At 34.2% G+C, this 19,214-nt stretch overlaps 1 long non-coding RNA gene across 2 annotated transcripts; it reads left to right on the forward strand.

Moving 5' to 3' along the window:
• The first annotated feature begins 394 nt into the window (after window positions 1-394).
• Window positions 395-8,485, forward strand: LOC145687698 (uncharacterized). 2 transcript variants are annotated; one of them, XR_014131713.1, is made up of 4 exons: window positions 395-609; window positions 2,675-2,889; window positions 6,169-6,359; window positions 7,883-8,485. It is a non-coding gene; the product is annotated as an uncharacterized LOC145687698 (long non-coding RNA). The 2 variants fall into 2 exon arrangements; XR_014131712.1 differs by lacking the exon at window positions 395-609 and adding an exon at window positions 624-820.
• The last annotated feature ends 10,729 nt before the right edge of the window (window positions 8,486-19,214 follow it).

The raw sequence follows: 19,214 nt of genomic DNA on the forward strand, positions 1-19,214 counted from the left end.
CCTTTTCCAAATAATTACCTGTGGTGGAGGGTGAGCGAATTCATTCGACCGGGGCTCACCCCAGGAGCTGATCTCTTTTGTCTGATATATATAGAGAAGGATTATATAATTTATAGTGAAAATGGATAATTTGTTTCGGATTTGTAATTTTGTGGAAATATACGTTGTAGAATGCATGGAGAACGTAAATGTATTTAATTTGAAATTTAATTTTAGCTTAAACACTGAAGACTTCCATAATAGCGTCTTTCAACAAGGTCAAAATGGAGGGTGAAGCGAGGGTAAGGCTGTATTATTGTATAGATTCAGTTTGAAAATGACGTCAAAGCACTGTATTTCAATCTGATTTAGTGAAGATGTATGTGAAAAGTACAATACTGCTATCAGTTTTAAAGTTATTAGGTGATTATGTCCCAAATTATGAAGTGCACACTTCAATTGTAGTTCACCTAGTGGCAATTCGTCAAATTAAACTTTGATCCTCACTGCTAACAGCACCTCGCCGTGGTAGAATTATGAAACATTTACAGTATAAGGAAAGGGATGAAAATTGCGAATGCTGATTCAAACAAGAACTACTGTCATTCTGAATAGTAGAAGAGAGCAATGGTATTCTAATTAAAGTAAAAATATAGATTGTAGAAGATTTACAATTGTAGAATGCGTAAGGAACAATTATGTAGATCACGCTAACGAATTCAGAGGTTGTAGGCCTACGTCATCGGCGCATCTATAATATTGTGTAAATTCGCATCTCTTACGTGCAGATTAAGAAAAGCGGAGCATATAGGTCATAACTCATGCACGTATTATGTTTTGGGTAAAGTAAACCGCTAATAACTTACAAGGTTCGAATTGATTATGTACTTCCTATGTTTACTAGGTGTACTATGCAATGATGTTTTATGATCCAACAAGAGGTGTGTAGCACTGAGAGTTAGGGCACCGAAGGCACTGCTGCGGGCGCTATTAACGACCATTGTAAATTTAAAATGAAAGCAGGTATATAGCAGGAGACTTATTTATATGGTACCGAAAAAAACACTATTTAGAGTGAACATGTTTTACAACACTTTAGAAAGCACATAATGTATAAGACATTAAGATAGATTGATCTGTATGTACTTCCCTACCTTACGGAACATTGTATGGGAGTGATTCTTATATTAATTGGGCAAGGTTCTAGAACACAGGTCTCCCTTCCCATTTAGCTGTAATAAAGACGGAAAACAACGTTCCTCTGGGGCTTTAACTCGCTTTCACTCGCTACGTAATACTGTGTGAATTAAATATTATGCCTAAACTTTGGTACAGAAAGGAACCAACCTAGCTAGTAATCGATATGGGAGAATCTGTGTTCTAGAACCTTCCCATTAATTGTTTCATTTCGGCGTTTGCTTTAGTTCGAAGTAGACACTGCGTGCAGATTTACAACAAACCGTCATATTAAAAAACTTTTTATTTCACTTTTTGTGCCCTAAATGATTATTTAGTACATTCTATATCCTTGTTTCCTTGGCACTTGGCCAAATAATTGTGTACAGATTAATAATATACGTGCAAACTGTGTGATCATTATTTTTATAACTACGAGTCCGTACCAATACCATAAAAACTATTGTGAGAAACCCAAACAAGTACTAAAAACACTAACCAATCTGTGCTAGGTGACCACTAAAAACCACGAATGGTATGTAACCGAATCAGGGAGGGGTATAGTGGGGCGCACGCTTTTTGTCCGTAGTGTAAGGCGCGTCAGCGACGGAGGGTATGCTCACAAAGAAGAATAGTGGAAAACATACTTTATATCGCATAACAAGAGTGTACTTGTATAGGTTAATATACCATTTGTTATGATTACACATTAGGAATTGTACAGTTATAAACAAAAATATAATTTTCCTTCATTGTGGAGAAACACCCCGCTGGTGAAAATTAATGTGCACCGTGCGAACAATGTTTTATATCCACCTATTGCGCTTTATAATTAACTTTAGTAGATGCTACTTTGTGTGAATGATTAGATTATAACCGTAAATTTTCGAAAATAAAATTTTCCCCATATCTGCACCAAATATATCTATAATTGAGATATAAAGATGACAAGAAAAGAAGTGATGTAGTTGAAGAATAGGGATACCAAAGTTGTAAATTCGACGAGCTACAACTATTATCACTATGAAAAATCAATGCATAATGATTATATTTATGCTGGCCCATTACCTCTAATTAAAGCAATAAGGTAAAGAAACAGAAGTGTAAAGATGATTACAATCCTCGTTAAAGGACGCCGTCGACCCTAAATACAGAGTTCAATACTTTACATACACTTCGCAATAATACTCTAAGCCACAGAAAATGAAGTTCTCAACTGTACTTCTGGCACCCCAAGCGTTAGTATTCTCCTGTCCCCACGCCTTTGGGCTCCTAATACTCCCACTGAGCTACGAAGCAAATCGTCCTGTCCATGTATCCCTTACATAAATAAAAAATCACTAATATAATCATAAGAAGATGATTGTACGAAAAGGCAGTTTGAAGTTTGCCGTAGGTCAAAATCTTTGTATTGTTTCTGACAGAATTGAAATTTTATGTGTAAATATTCTAAATAACAATTCCTTAGAAATGTTTGTGAACGAACTGTTTATTATTCTTATTGAAATATTTCTTCCAGGTTAAAGATCGCTGCTATGGATTCGAACAAGCCATATTTATCTGGAATTTCAAGATAAGGATGAAGTTTCAGTCGTACTTAATTCGTGGATTTCTGTGGATGATGACGGAGAAATGGTTTGCCACTGACCGGACGAAAATCCAAGAATACTCAATCGGAGGCAAGTCAATAAGGATGAAGCACTTGGGGAATAGCTCATGTATTTGCAGAATGCAGTAAGTTACAGGTTTCTAACTCATGCACTGTTTCAAGCAGCGTCATTATTTAAGTATACGTTCTGTTAATGCTTTTCCAAACCACCGGGACCACGTGCACTATTTACCATAAAAGTGGATTTGTATTCGTTTATCGTGACACAAAGGTGCTTTAGGACAACTTTCCATATAGTTGCGTTTTGAAAGCGCCGAAAGGAATTCGATCTTTCAATTTTTTCTTCCGCTCACAGTTTGTACAAGGACGTATGATCAGATGAACAAAGTCATTCCCCAATCACTATACAGGGAAGGGTTAGAAAAAAAAAATATTCTGGACCTTAATTTAATGTTGGCCAAGTGTGATGAGGATAAGCCAACAAGACATGTCAGGATATCGTACTGGAATAGAGTTTCAGTCCTCGCCCCGTCTCCTGCCCCATGTAAATCACAAATCTATGACTTATTCAATATAACATTGTATTAGTCGAGCGTTCGAATTAAGTTGAGAAACTTCGTTTAGGTAACAAATCGGACTAGTTTCCGTATTTTATTTCATAAAGATTTTCAGGTCAGTATTGATAATTGCCTGTCATCCAAAAGCAAATATATAAATAAAAGGGGAAAAACCTGAAAGAGTCGTATAACGTGTCAACTGTAGCATGGGAGTAGATTAGGCTGGTAGGAAATTTTTAGTTTAATGTCGCACGATTATTCCCTTTAGATTAAAGGAGACGGATGGTTAATGAAAGTGAATGATTGTGACTTTTTTGTACTCTCACACCGGGAATCGAATCTGAGAGGGTGCATTAAAAGTGCATGCTCTGCGGGGAGGGGTGGTAGCTGGCTAGTGTTGCAAACAACACATTTTCTTTTCTTACTGTGCACATGTTTGTAAACAATTGTGTGTGCGGATTCTTTGCGCTCTAAGTTTCGGTCCGATAGCAGTGTTATAATAGAGCATCGAGATTGCGCATGCATTTATGCCCTTAAAAATGTCAAGATATTACCTAAAAATACAAGCTTCGTACAATTGGAAAACTTGAATTTAGGCGTTTTAAAACCAAACTCAATGATACCAGGTTCTCTTAGATTAAAAAAAAAAAAAAAAAAAGAATCCAACTAATGTCAAATAATTCCCATACTTAGAAAATCCCTTATATTTGGTGAAAGAAAAATAAATAAATAAATAAATAAAACAAGATAAGAAAAAAAGTCATTTTATCATAAATGCCAGGATGATTTCAGTGGATGCTCCGGGGGAAATTCTCGTGGGATCGCGTACTCAATGTGAGTTACTAATGATTTCGCGGTACTGCTTTCACCCTTTGTATATGTGATGTCTTCCCTGCACTAATATGCAATAATGAGACTGTTCTTCAGATTCTAAAGAAACTGCAAGGGAGCAGAAAGAGAGGGACAGAGAGACATTTCTCTTTTCAATGTAGTTCTTGTTACGACAAGTCAAGAACTTTTACCCCCCATACTGTAAAGTATTCCTTCATAATCCGCACACATAATCCGAAGTAAAATAGCAACCTTTTCGGAAATACATTTTTATCTTTATCATAAGGTAGTGGCAGGGTATTGAATAGTAATGGAACTGTATCAGGGTTCATTAATATTATAATTGCATAGTTTTGGGTTGGGAAAGAATTGAAAATAAGCAGAAGCACTTATGTAAAGAGTACTGTCAATATTCGCAAGAGAAGTTTGGAAGCTTTTTCCCTTGAAAAGAAGCATAATATTACTCCTGAGTAGCGTACGTAAAACCTCGTCAAGAGAAGGGTTTAAGCCTTCCAAGTTTGTATATTTTCAGATGTTGTTTTTATACATATCTTAAGAAGATAAATGTTTATTTTTACATAATATCAACTTCAAAGGAGGACTTAAACCCCGAAACCACATCGTGCGTACGCCAGAGATATTCTTTATTCAGATAAGGTTTTCCAATCCCTGCGTTCTGTAAACCTTTTACCCGGGATGTTACTTGTGGTTTTATCAAAAATTTATTTTTTCTTGTTTGTAAAATTTAGAGAGCACGGAATTGAAAAAAAAAAAAAATCGGCAAGTGTGTCTTGTCAGATAAGTTACAAAAGTAGTAGTTGGATATGCTGTTCAACGTAGAGCGAAGTTGAATTCTGTTGAATCGTCTTTTATTATTATTATTATTACTTTACAGAAGCACAAATATTTGTATGTAACATTAAAGTGGGGAAGTAGTTAAAAACTACAGTAAAACCTGTCTTTAGTGGAATGGAACAAGACTCGCAAAAAATTCCGTTAAAGATAGGTTTCCGGTTAACGAAGCTAGACTTATCAAAAAAATGCATGTATGTAATGAACATATCAAGATAAAATAGTATGCTGTACGTACCTTAGTCAGTTTACAGTATGTATTTGTACTACGAGTTGATATACGCAAAACTTACAGTGAGCAGGAAAACGACTGACGCACGTTAACTTTATTTTTCCCATAGTCAGGGAAGGTTTTCTCTACACATTACTTCAAAGCTGCTCGACTTTTCACAAGCAATCTAACTTGAGAAACCACATTAAATACATCAGTGTCATCTTGACATAAGGCAAATTGCTATAGTTCCTATAAATTTTTACAAGCATCTTGATAAGTCTTTCTTGCGCTCTTCTTCCAGTTGAATGCCAAATTTCTCTACCTCCTCTTCTTCTTTCAGATTTTCCGTATAATTCTCAATTTTAAGCCATCGACATCCTTTGTGTCTGTTTCGGTTTGCACATTACTATCTCTTTCGTTGACAACGTCGTATATTATATATATATATATATATATATATATATATATATATATATATATATATCTTCTCAATGGATGTCTAAAAACTTTCTAAATGCATCAATCCGGAACTTGATTTTTTCCGTTAACAGGCTCATTTTGATTTCCGTTGTCCGTGTAACACGGTTTCCGTTTAATGAAGGAAATTTAACACGTCTTGCGCCTCTATATTCAAAGAACCGTGAAATATTTCCGTTTGAGAGAAGTTTTTGTTTAATAAAAGATCCGTTGTAGGCAGGTTTTACTGTATTATCTTTCATTTTAGCTCTTGTTCGTTTGGTATAGGTATATTTTTTCGTAAGTCTGTATTGAAAATCATTTGGGAGCCCTAAGGTTGGAAGTGAGATGATAAATATAGAATCACAAATTATTTAACTAAATGAGGCAGTCTTGTTAGTTTGTCCTTTTATATTCTCCTTTGTAGCTTCATTTTGCTTGCTTTTCCTTATACAAAGCAGGTATTAATTAAGGTTTTATTACTGATCTTTCAGGAACAAAAGAGGGCCTTGAAAGAAGTGTCACGGGATTTCAATACGGTATGAAACAGGCCCTAGAAATCTGGACTTTTAATTCGAAAACCAACACCTACAACTTAGTTGTGTAATGACTTGGAAGCAAGGTTGCCTGTAAAATCGAATAAGTGGATTCTGAGGTGAAAAATGAGAAGTGGCAGACAAAGATGGTGAGTGGGAACTTTTTTTGGTAGTATCTGACACGAAAAACTCCCCCTTCCCCACACACAGATTCAAAAATCATTATTCCTTACCAGAGAAAACTTCGAATGGTACTGTATTAGAGGGCAGAGACGACTTCGGACAGTCCCCCTCCATGATTAGGGGTAGAGGAACAAATCGCAAACCAATACAATTAAACTTTCAATTTTGTCTGATGGTAACCTCAATCTTACAAATGATATCTAGCACATATTGAAGGTTTCAGATGGGGCAGGAGGCCATGTGACATATTGGCTAGAAATTTTCACTCACGAAAATATATTACTGAAATTACTCATTAATTGTTATATTGGTCCTAACTAAATTTTCGAGCTTCCAAAAACGAGGCCTACAGTTTTTGGTTAAGTGGGCGAACAATAATAAATATCTCTCGGCAATCAAATATAATGTAGTACAACTATTGTTGATCGAGATGCTTATTACAGACGAAATAAAATTAAGGCACAAGCACCCTTAGGTGTGAAGACTAGAGCTACAGGTCGTATAGCTCATAAGTGAATCCGGTAGTATATTTAGTAATGTTCAAAATGAATGTTTGATCCCGTTATACGAGAATCGTTTAAAAAGTCCGTACAAAAATGAAAACTAAAGAAGCTGTTGGGACGAACGTGCTTTATTTTTCAACACAACCTCGTCTTACATTAACATGCATCGTCCATTAATGCTTCAGCTTGGTAATCCCTTGGGAATAAAAGAATTTGTCTAACCTAGCTAAATAGGCATTAGTTTCTCCAATGATCTCTTCGTTTAACGTATACTGCCTTCTCAGCAGTCTTTCTTGAGATGCAAAAACAAGAAATAGCTCAACGGGTCCCAATCTAAGGAATAAGGAAATGCTGAACAAGATAGAATAGATAACTCGATCAATTTTGTGATAACAATGCCGGAGGAACACGAAATTATCTTTCATCTATTGACTTGAAAATAACACATTTTATTCGCTTCAAACTTACACCATGCACACAGCATTAGCCAGGCTGCAACTTGCACTGTGTCCCAGCAAACGATGTTCCGGATTAAAGATAACTTTACTGTCTACCAATAGTGCTATCTATCTGCGTTTGCACGAACTTATCAAACTGCTTTGGTATAAATGATTTAATTCTAATAAATGATGTACGCCTGTTCTAGAAAAGACAACGTGGATTAGCAACGTAATTGAACATGTCTGACCTATATGGACAACTTATCTATGCATTTAAATTATAAAATATCAAGATATATGATTAAAAAGGCAATGAATAACTTACTTCCGGTTTGTTTGCGATACCCAGTTATGAGGAGCAAATATTTTTTCCTAATTATGCCCTTACTTAAATGAAGTGCGATTAATAACAACGGTACATTATAAGTTATTTTATTTTCTGTTAGTTTTAGATCTTCCATTCTATATATGATATTCTCTAATTTGAATGTACCTCATACATAAAATTTAAAGTAATATTATCCATATATATTTTTCCCATTTCAGGTATCCCTTCAAGTTGACATCTATCTATGAACAGAAAATTGTTTGAATCTACAATAGAAGAGTGGATTCGCCAAGCCATGGTATAACGACTCTATAGAAAAGCGTCGTCAACCTGGTTCGTCTTGTAAAATATCAGTTACGAAGCGATAATAACTATTCTTTATGCAAAAATCAACTCAGATATTCAAAGATTATTAGTCTCACCTTTATTGCTTGATATGTCTTAAATATTCTTTTTAAGACCGTAAAATACATAAATTTACTTGACTAGGTCAACACATAACATGTACATAGCCACAACTATCCCATAATAATCTCTTACATATATTAAAAACATTCTTCTTTTCTGTTAATTTAAAATGAACATTCTACTAAGTATATTACATATTTATGAGCACTTTTTGCCCACGGTACAGGTAAATATTATACAAACTAAAGTATTTCGTTATAGAAAATGTCGCCCGACAAAGGGACTGAATATAAAAGTCATGAGTAGGCTTGGCTTTTATATTCAAGAACCACTGGTCTGATTAGATTAATGTTCGTACATTACATATGTTCTTTATATTTTGATCACACCTCGTATATATCTTCATTATTTTTTTGTTAACCCTCATATATATATAAAATATTAGTTATTATCATTCACATAAATACATTTACAATAAATCTTTGATTTCATTAATATTTCTCTTTTATTACATTATTATTTATTCTTTATCATTAAAAACATCGTCGCTTAGAAATATAATTAACGAGGGTGAAACACAAATTATCAAGATTACTAGTTTCGATCATTATTACAAACGATGATGTGACAAATAATATTTATTCTTTTCGGGCGCATTGTATAACAAATAAGTTAGATGTTGCAATTGTAATGTATACATAGTAGCACTAAGATGTCATAAATAAAGAAGAATTTCATTCAAGGTAGTTATTGAATAATGGATTTTATAGAATGGATCTTATTCTTAACATAATCTTTGACAATTAAACACAAATCAATCTGATATAAAGTAATTTTTTTTTTTTTTTTTACCTTTAACTAATTATAAATTGAATTATGATTCTTCACATTAATAAGAAAGAATAAAAATTAAACATAACCTACGTTTGAATAATCAAATGGAAGTAAATAAATTTATTTTACAGAAACAAAAGACACCTTTTTGTTATTAAATAAACACATTTTTCATTATTATTGTTATTTTTCATTCTTATTTATTTGATCAAGAATGTTGGGTGCTACTAACTCTTTAACTAGATGCATTTCAAATATTTATAACCATCGTTTTCATTATTAATATTAACACAAACTTTAAAACGAAAATTCACAAGAATCTATAACCAACATGGGTTTAACCTAATTTCGTTAACGGTAATCATGTTACATTCGCACTGGCATATGAATCTAATAAAGTGCATTGTATCGCACAATCGTGGTTAGGTTCTACATTAGGTTGTACATGTCTTTCATCGTGATTTGAATTTGGATACGAAGTACCATCTCGTGAACAATGATTATGTCTATACATAGGATTGATAGCATCTCTAGGATTTCGACATGTATTTCTATTACTTTTGTGTCTACTTCGGTTGATTAGGTTAGGCGGATTCCTTACATAGCCTTGTCTATTTTGTTCATTTTGATTGCTAGAGTATACTCGTCTTAGGTTCGGTTCATTATTATTCACACTTCGGATATTCAAATTCCGAACAGGGACCAAATGATCTGAATTATTCTTATTTTTACCCATTCCTGATTGTGTTAGATTCATAGCATGGTATTGAGTTTCGTAGCATTGTACAAGCATTAATAAATGACTGAAACTCATACACTGTGTGGAAAATAAGATCTGCTGTAATTTAAATGGAAGCAAATTGCGAATCGATGCAATTATTCTTGATTCCGATTGCAAGGGATTAACAACCTTTAATTCATTATAGACATTTATAACAAACTCTACAATAGATTTGTGCAATCGAGGATTGAAATGTTGATTTCTAAGAGTGGCATCTCTGTTTGCCAGCAAAAAGTCATTTTCGTAATTCGCGATCAATGCCGCTTTAAATTCCTCATATGTACTAATGTGATCACGTATTGCCTTAAACCATAAGGAACAAGGTGGGAGTAATACATGGGGTATTAATTTCATGTATTGTGATCGGTCGATAGACATTATATTACATTCGTCTTGGAATTTCTCTAAGAAAGAACTAGCATTTTCATTGCACTTACCACTAAATTTACTCATGGCTTTGATTTCGCTCATCTTGACACTTAGCTTTACCTTTCTTTTCTCACTCCTTGTTCTTGTGGTGTGATTGTTCCGGTCCGTAGCGTGCTGTGTCATGATACCATTTATATTTCGTTCATCAGTGATCTTCGGACAATTTTCCTCTAATATAATATCCTCCTCAGATTCCGGCGAAGGCGTATTTATATCCGGTGATTGGGGAAACTCGAAGCGATCACTGCCCAGATTATTGCGATAAATGGTGTCTCTAGCCTGTAACGTTTTAATTTCTTCCTGCATAGTAGCCAACTGGATCTTTTGATGTTTAACGGAAGATTCTATTAACGTTAAATCCTTTTTTACAGCACAGATTTCATGATTTTGATGATCGTGCTTTTCTTGACACTCATCGGCTAACCTTTTTAACTTCTCTTCAAACTGCGAGGATATGTCGTTCATCACCTGGACGATTGTTTGTTTCGTATCGTCTGATTTCAGTTCTATCCGTTCTATTCGTTTACTTAATTCTTCATACTGCTTGCTAGCTTCATTAAATTTCAGTTCTATCTTCTTTTCCATGGTCTGGTTAGCTTCATAGAACTTCAGTTCTATCTTCTGTTCCATGGTCTGGTTAGCTTCATAGAACTTCTGTTCCATGGTCTTGTTAGCTTCGTTGAATTTCAATTCTATCTTCTGTTCCATGGTCTGGTTAGCTTCATAGAACTTCTGTTCCATGTTTGTGTTAGATTCATTGAGCTTCTGTTCCATGGTTTGTTTTATCTCAGTCGTCATTTGCATAATTTGTCGCTGCACAGCTAACAAAAGTCGATCCTCAGATGACAAACTTGGTGTTGCACGAATTTCACCTGGATTACTGGTATTAGATTCCTGTTGCACTATTTCACTATCCATTTTTCTTTTGATGACCTTACCGCTTCGTAATACGGTTAAGTTCGTATTCATAAATGGTAATATCCAAGTAAATTCAGCCCTACTTTCCTTCTTCGGGAACTGAATTTTCAAAAGATCCCGGGTTTGGTAAACCAAATTTTTATAACGACTCTATAGAAAAGCGTCGTCAACCTGGTTCGTCTTGTAAAATATCAGTTACGAAGCGATAATAACTATTCTTTATGCAAAAATCAACTCAGATATTCAAAGATTATTAGTCTCACCTTTATTGCTTGATATGTCTTAAATATTCTTTTTAAGACCGTAAAATACATAAATTTACTTGACTAGGTCAACACATAACATGTACATAGCCACAACTATCCCATAATAATCTCTTACATATATTAAAAACATTCTTCTTTTCTGTTAATTTAAAATGAACATTCTACTAAGTATATTACATATTTATGAGCACTTTTTGCCCACGGTACAGGTAAATATTATACAAACTAAAGTATTTCGTTATAATGGGGAGGGACAAGAAGCCTTCTAAATACACTCAAGTGACTCTGTAATAAAATAAAAATATAATTAAATTTGAAATATATCTAATTTGGCAAAAATGTCTTCATTTGCTTCACAACGTCCCTTTTTAAGAATTGTTTATCTGTTTATCCTCTGTGTGGGTAAGGAAGTAATTGATTTCTTAAAAGTAATACTTCTTACACCATTCCGCACGATGGAACACCTTTGACAAGGAAACCAATACACAAGCTTTCAAATTTTGCTAACTCGAGGCTGCTGAGTGCCATGGTAAATTCCGTTTTCTTCTTGTAAAATATTGTTTTAGCCCACAGCAATCCTCTAAATTTGAAATTTGAGAAATGTCTTGTCTGTACAGGTCTTCCTATTTTGCAAACGTTTGTATTCATTAATTCCCAATGCATGTAAATATGTATTTGGTAGTTAGCGCCATCTTTTGAATGGTATAGTAATCATGTCAACCATTTTAAAAAACTGCCATTTAATTCGTGTTAGATACTTTTGAAAAAGAAAGGGAGTAATGTGGCACATCAATCTGGAATAAAAATGTACGTAAAATACATTGGTGAACTTTATTTTGGCCAAACTTTATTCCTACAAGAGAGAAAGACCTGAGCATTTGATTTGGTAGAATCAAGTGAGTCTAAAATAACAAAAAAAAAATAAATAAATAAATAAATAAAATAAAATAAAATAAAAATAAATAAAAATCTGTACTGTCAAAATATAAGAAATGCGAGACATGTTTGTAGAATAAGTCATCTTGTTCATCTCACTGAAAATAAATTTTCACATTTTAGTTATCAATGTATTTAGTTTCAATCTACTCTTCTATTTTATTATTTTTTTTTAAAAAAAGTGTTGACTCTACTTATACAATCATACTTGGTTTCTGTCTTTAAAAAAAAATGGTTCAAACAGGGACACTGGACCACGAAGTCATATTTTTAGCGTGGAGCGTACACAGTGCTAATAGAAACTAATCGCTCCATTCTTGGTGATTTGAAACAAAGTAACTTGTGTTTTCTTTTATGTTGTTTCTCCAGTGTCTCGGGTGGACTTTACTAAAGACAGTATATTTATAGATTTTTTTATTTTTTATTTTTAATGTTAATTTACTAACAAGTTAAATATGCATAGTCTTTAAAAAATCGTCTTTGATTTTTTGTGTCCAAGACAAATCTTGAATTGCTATTTAAACAGCACTTTTTATGTATTTATTATATCCAAGGTTTTGGTTTACAGCTCTGTGCATAACTTAGGAACTAAATGTCTATATAGCATAATATTTCACACGTTTGAATAGCATTCCCGGCGGGAGCTTATGTGGTTCGGATTCAACGTTAATCAGTAGGTCCACGTCTCATATAGCCCAGCTGCTGAGCGGGACGTTAAAATCAACTCAACGTTTGTATAGCAGGTCAAGGAATACCACCTTGTCAATTTCGATTCAGATTCAATAAGTTCGGTATATTATTCACACTTTCTTTTCTTTATTTTTTTCTTTTGTTTTCGAAAATGTGACAGAAAATTTGACGACCCATAACTTGGGAGCCAAATGTCTGCACAATATAGAATCTCACAAGGTTGTATCTGTGTTTGCTGCGTACAGTGTGTTACGTCCAAAAAGTGGCAAAATGAGTTATCACCGTAGCCAGGTTGAAATTTCAGAGAGCTACATGAGGTTCAAGAGTATAAGTCACATTCCATCTCTAAGCCAAGTTATAACATTGTATCTCCAGATGTTGAGAAAAAATAAGTCCTTAGTCTGCAGAGTAAAATGTGTTAAGTCCTTCATTAGCACTTATCCCGCTCTACACGAATTTCTTTGAGTTCCAAGACGGCAGGGTAGAGTGTGCTAAGCTACATTTTATGTGACTTAAACCATTTTTCACAGCTGACATCGATGATTAATTTTGATAGTTAACACTTATCAGCACTAATTTTGATAGTTAACACTTATCAGCACAAAGATGGCAATTGTTGTGTTTTTGTAAAGTTGTAATTGAAAGCCAAGAACATTATTGTTTAAACCACTTTCAAACAACACCGATCTTTTCATTGTAATTATTGTTCTTTTGAATAAAAGCGGAAATATTCCAAAATAAATTTGAAGTAAGGTTTAGCTGTGACTAACATTATTGTATTCTGAAATATTTTTGATGAGATTGCAATAGTACAGTTCAGTTGCTCTAAGTCGTCTGCACGAGAAATCTGAAGCAGCACAAAAAAGATTTAGATGGCAATCCTTTCGTTTGGAAACAAGTGAAATGGCTTAAGTATAGAAGAGCAAAGCCTGGTATGATATTTTATAAAACATCACTGGATGAAGAGGAGCCATTCATAACTGTCAGTTTTAAAAGAAGAAAGAATGCTGAATATTTGAACCCACAATTAAGGTACAAAGAACCTAATCTGATTTCAGCTAAGAAAAAGGCTGATCTAGATCTTCAATTCATCTTATCTGTTTTTAACCACTTCTATGAGGGTTTGGAAAAGTCCCATGACTTCGTGTATGTATATGAAGACCATGCTGATTGTGAAGGATATGAGGAAGGAGAAGATGCAAGAAACAAAACAAATCAGAAAGGGACCATCAGAAAAAATAGTTTTGTTAAAGGTAAGACTATAGCTAGCGACAGGATAATGGGAAGAAAGAGTTGGAAGTAACGAAAGCTAGAAACTTAATGCGTGTACGTTGTTAATTTTTTATGACTACAAAGACTCTTTTGTCTACCTTACGAAGAATTCTGTCTTATTTCCATGTTATTTTTTTGTTCAAAATGCAGTAAAGTGGAAACAATTTATTTTGCAAATTACTCTATCAACACTTCGACTTGAAATATGTAATGTTGTGTGTGTAAACCGTGTTAAGTATATTATTGTTTAATGTAACAATTTTTATTCATAATAATATTGGTTGCATATTACTAATTTGTCATTGGCTTGAAACTTACCTGCTACTTTTGTTGGTTAATAAATAATTTTGGTTTATTGTGCATGTAAATATTTTTCTGACAATTTCTTTCTCGGATATCAGCACAAAATCTTTAAATCCATTTTTCTCAAAATCAAGTTTTTGGACTAAACACACTGTACGCAGCAAACACAGATATTGCAGAAGGTTTATGATCATGCCAACTTTAATTCCGATCATATCGGTTCGATGTACGACTTCTTAGTTTCGGAAACGATTTAAACTTTGACCGCCTATAACTACGGAACCGGCACATAAAGCAGGTCAAAATCTACCACTGTTCCAAATTTTATCCAGATCTAATAAACTCGTTTTTTTTTTTTTTTTTTTTTTTTTTGTTTGTTTTTTTTCCTAGCATCTCGAAAATGTGACGGAATTGTATCTTCAATTCATAAATCTATGAATCAAAACGTATATAGCTTCCAAATATTTGGTCTAGTGTTTGAACTTTGTGTCTTCACTGTTTGCTATTTGTAATACTTTGTATCAGCATTAAGACGGTGCGTTTGTCAAATGTGCTGTTTCACACTTCTCTCGGCTCTTTTTTTGAGGACGATCGATAAGGTTAAGCTTTATATGTGTATTATCAGTTGTGTTTGATACGCCAAGCAATGACCTTAGTAACTTCCTTTCTTTTTTAGATGCTCGCACTGCTATATATCAAGTACTACTTTAATAAAAAAAAACATGTTTTAATTCGTAAGATATGTATTAGCATTAATGGAACCGAAATTATTGCTTTTGTATGCACAACAATAGGTTTTAAAAATCCTGTTTCTTCTGCTAGTTTTTAGGTTGTGCTCAATAACATTTTATTGCAATTTGTCAAGGTGTGTTTTATAAATAAATTATATGCAAAGTAGAATTTTGATACTACAGTGTTGAAAAAAAAATGAACATCAGTTATTCTTTAAAATCTAACAGGAAATCAAAGATAATTTCAATGTAGCCATAAGTTAAACGATATATCCAGAATTATTCTTCAGAAATGATTTCAGCATACTTCTATCGTTTGTGCATTGTTTTCTAAATAACAGAGTACAAAACGTAAGATAATAAGTAAAATAAATAAAAAAATAAAAAAAAATATAATTATGGAATGTTAGTTATGGAGAGTAGGTGTTTTAGTTCATTGTGTTCAAATAAAAGTATACTGGATGACATATGTTGAATATGTAATTCAAAATGACTTCAAAATTAGATTATTTTGTTAAAAATCTTTCTAAAACTTTTACCCAAGTCATCCAATGTGCAGTTCTTTCTGTGACAAAATTGTGTTCAGTCTGATGATTACCAATTCTTCCTTATTGAAAATGTCGTGATATACAGGACGAATCTGAAAGACGTGCACAAACTCCCAGAGCTGATTCGTGACTTCAAAAGAAGACAAAAAACCCCTCTTGCATGTTGTCGAATTCCGCGTCGTGTACAACTGACAGGGATGCCAACTTGGAATCGCCCTGGAACGTAATAGAAACATGTGCACAGCGGACACGACGCGGAATTCTACAACACGCAAGAGATTTTTTTTTTTTATATATATATATATGTCACGAATCACCTCCCGGACTTCATGCACATCTTTCAGGTTCACCCTGCGTATTGTGTCTATGAAAGCTATATTGCAATAAAAATTTTATGAGACACAGTTTGATACTTCGTGGGAGTACATATGAAGAGGATTACATGTTAAACTTCAATGTACGTCTCTTTTATCCTTCCTTTTATTTGATCAGTGGTAGAGCGTTCACCTCCTGCGCCTAGGGTCCCTGGTTCCATCCCAGTTCGCGCTGCGTGGACTTTGTGGTGGACAAACACCGTACTCGTAGATTTTCTCGGGGTTCTCCCGTTTCCTCCCACTTTCTTCATTCCACTATTTCACTCATCTCTCATCATCACTGTCTCCTTTAGCCTAACCGACATAACTGTGGGACGTAAAACTTAAAGATTTCATTTCATTTTTTTTTCTTTTTATTTGACTCACAGTGGCTCAGGGATAGAGCGTTCACTTCTGCTACGAGAAGTCCCTGGTTCTATACGAGGTCATGTGAGTAGGACAACATTGTGTTCGTGGTTTTTCTTGGGGTTCTTTATTTCCTTCTATATTCTCATTCCACGAACTCTTCTATAATCATTCATTTTTAATTATCATCCGCCTCGTTTAGCCTAAAGGACATAATGTGGAACCATGGGCGCCCGAAGAAAATTTTCTAGGGTAGCATCTCCATGGTTGCTGTATCACATCTGCTATATCTGGTATTTAATATACGTGGTTTGCTATATTACGAATACATTTTCGTGAGCCAGGGGGCGGCCCCGTTTTGGCGCCCATGCGTGGGTCGTTAAACTAGAAATTTATTTTCTTTTTCTTATTATTTTCGTGCTGAAGAAAGATCTTAAACTACAAACGAAACGAAACAAAAGAATTTTGAAAGTTTTTCGATTGCCAAAAAGTTATTCTCAAATTGAAGAAAAGAAGATGAAAATACTGTTGAAGAATGCGAAATCGTCAGCATAATATCCGGCAATTCGTTCAATATTTTTCTCTTTTTTATGAACTGAGAACGAAAATTTGAAAAATCTTCATAGTTCATTTTATTTAGTGAGGTATCTGGAAAATACCATATATTTTGTTTCTGGGATATTGGATATGTTTAATAATTTCATGAAGCTCATAATATTATTATCATGTTGAAACTTTTGCAAAAGAAAATTTTCGCACTCAAAAAGTAATAAAAATGCACTGCTTTATCCCTGCTTATTAGCCTACTCTGGAATGCCTGGCTGTAGAGATATAAATATGATTACGCTTCCTTAGCCTCTATAATTTTTGTTTCTTCTTTTCTAGGCTTTGTTGACAACCCATCAACTGTTGAATTCATGTAGCCTTGCTTTTGTGAGTGTCATACTCAAAATAGCTCTCGAAGCATTTTATATTTTGATATCCTTTCCGTGTGCTGGGATTCAACTCTATACCTCTACTATAATTTTCTAATATGTTTCACTACTATCTACTGGGTTCATTACCACTTTGGTATAATAATTTGCTATTCACTCAGATGACCTTGACTGCATATTAATAAAAAAAAAATTTAACTTGATATATACAGGGGGGTAGGTAACTCCACTGAAAAACTTTGGGAGGCGATTTCTTATACGAAATGAAAGAAAAATTTTGTAATGAACATGGGTCGAAAAACGTCTCCTTTTAGAGTTATGAACCACCGAAAATTCAAAAAATCACGTTTCAAAACTCCCTAACTTAGAAACTATAGAACCAATCTCAGGCGGTTTAAGGAATTACATAGAAACTAGTATGCGCTCTATGTAAATATCCATGTTTTACCATCCTCCGTTATCGGCGAAATGAGCTGTAAAAAGGAAGTTGAGGCATAGAGCTACTTCTTTAAATACTAACGGTGCATTCGTTTCACCGATAACGGAGGATTGTAAAACATGGATATTTAGATAGAGCACGTACTAGTTCCTATGTAATTCCTTAAACTGCTTGGGATTGGTCGCATAGTTTCTAAGTTAGGGAATTTTGAAACAAGATTTTTCGAACTTTCGGTAGTTCATAACTCTGAAAGGAGACATTTATCGGCCCATGTTTATTAGAATTTTTTCTTTCATTTTGTATAAGAAATCGCCTCCCAAAGTTTTTCGGTGGAGTTACCCACCACCCTGTATACTCCACTACTAGAGAAATATCATCTTATCATTAAAATGATTCTGGAGTCAATTTTGAACTGCTTCTTAAGCGACGAATCTTAGATTCAAGCGTCCTTGTCTGTAGGATTAGGGAGGGGGTCTTGGTATTCGTATTCGATGATCCGTTGATATGTCAATTCCTAACTTTTTTTAGCGTCCTACCACGGATGTCTTCGTTTAGTCGAGGCTTCCGCAAGGTTACCCACCTGGACTTAGATAGGACAGTTCAAGAAGGCTCTTTCAAATGGAAAAATTTAACAGATACGGACCCTTCCAGAAATGAGCAAAAGAGGTTTTTTGACATCTTAGTATACACCAATTGCAGCGCATTTCCATGGACTTCTTATACACTCAGTCATTGCTCCAGAGGATAGAGCCAGGCTTCTCGCTGCCTTATCTCCCCATGCTGGGGATGATTGAATGCAATATCTTCCCCATCATTAGATCTTCACATGACTACAAAACTTTTCGAATCGCTGTCGCCTTAAGATTAGCTCTAGCTGTTTGTGAGCCACATCGGTGTCCAGCATGCGGGGATCAAGTTAACCAACGTGGCCTGCATGTCTTTTTATTCTTGAAGAGCAGTGGCAAACATGCCAGACACTTCTCTGTTAATTATATCATTTTACGAGCTCTTACCTCAGCTGGAATTCCTTCGATACTTGAACCCGCAGGCTGTTGTCGTTCAGATGGTAAACGACCCGATGGCATGACATTAGTTCCTTGGATGAGAGGCAAATCACTAGTATGGGACTTTGTATATGCTTTTATAATAATAATTAAGTTTTGGTAATAATAATAATAATAATATTTTTTGTAGATTGTTTAAAAAATATAGTTGTGAATTGTAAATATTTAAAAGTTTTAGGATTATAATAAATATGTTTGAAATTAATATTGGATAATACAACTGTAATACTAAAACAGAAAGTACATGATCAACAGAGTTACTCTAACAAAAGAAGCA

Source organism: Thermobia domestica, chromosome 6 (genome assembly GCF_964235325.1).
Source record: "Thermobia domestica chromosome 6, izTheDome1.hap1.1, whole genome shotgun sequence".
In the NCBI taxonomy this organism is placed as follows: Eukaryota; Metazoa; Arthropoda; class Insecta; order Zygentoma; family Lepismatidae; genus Thermobia; species Thermobia domestica.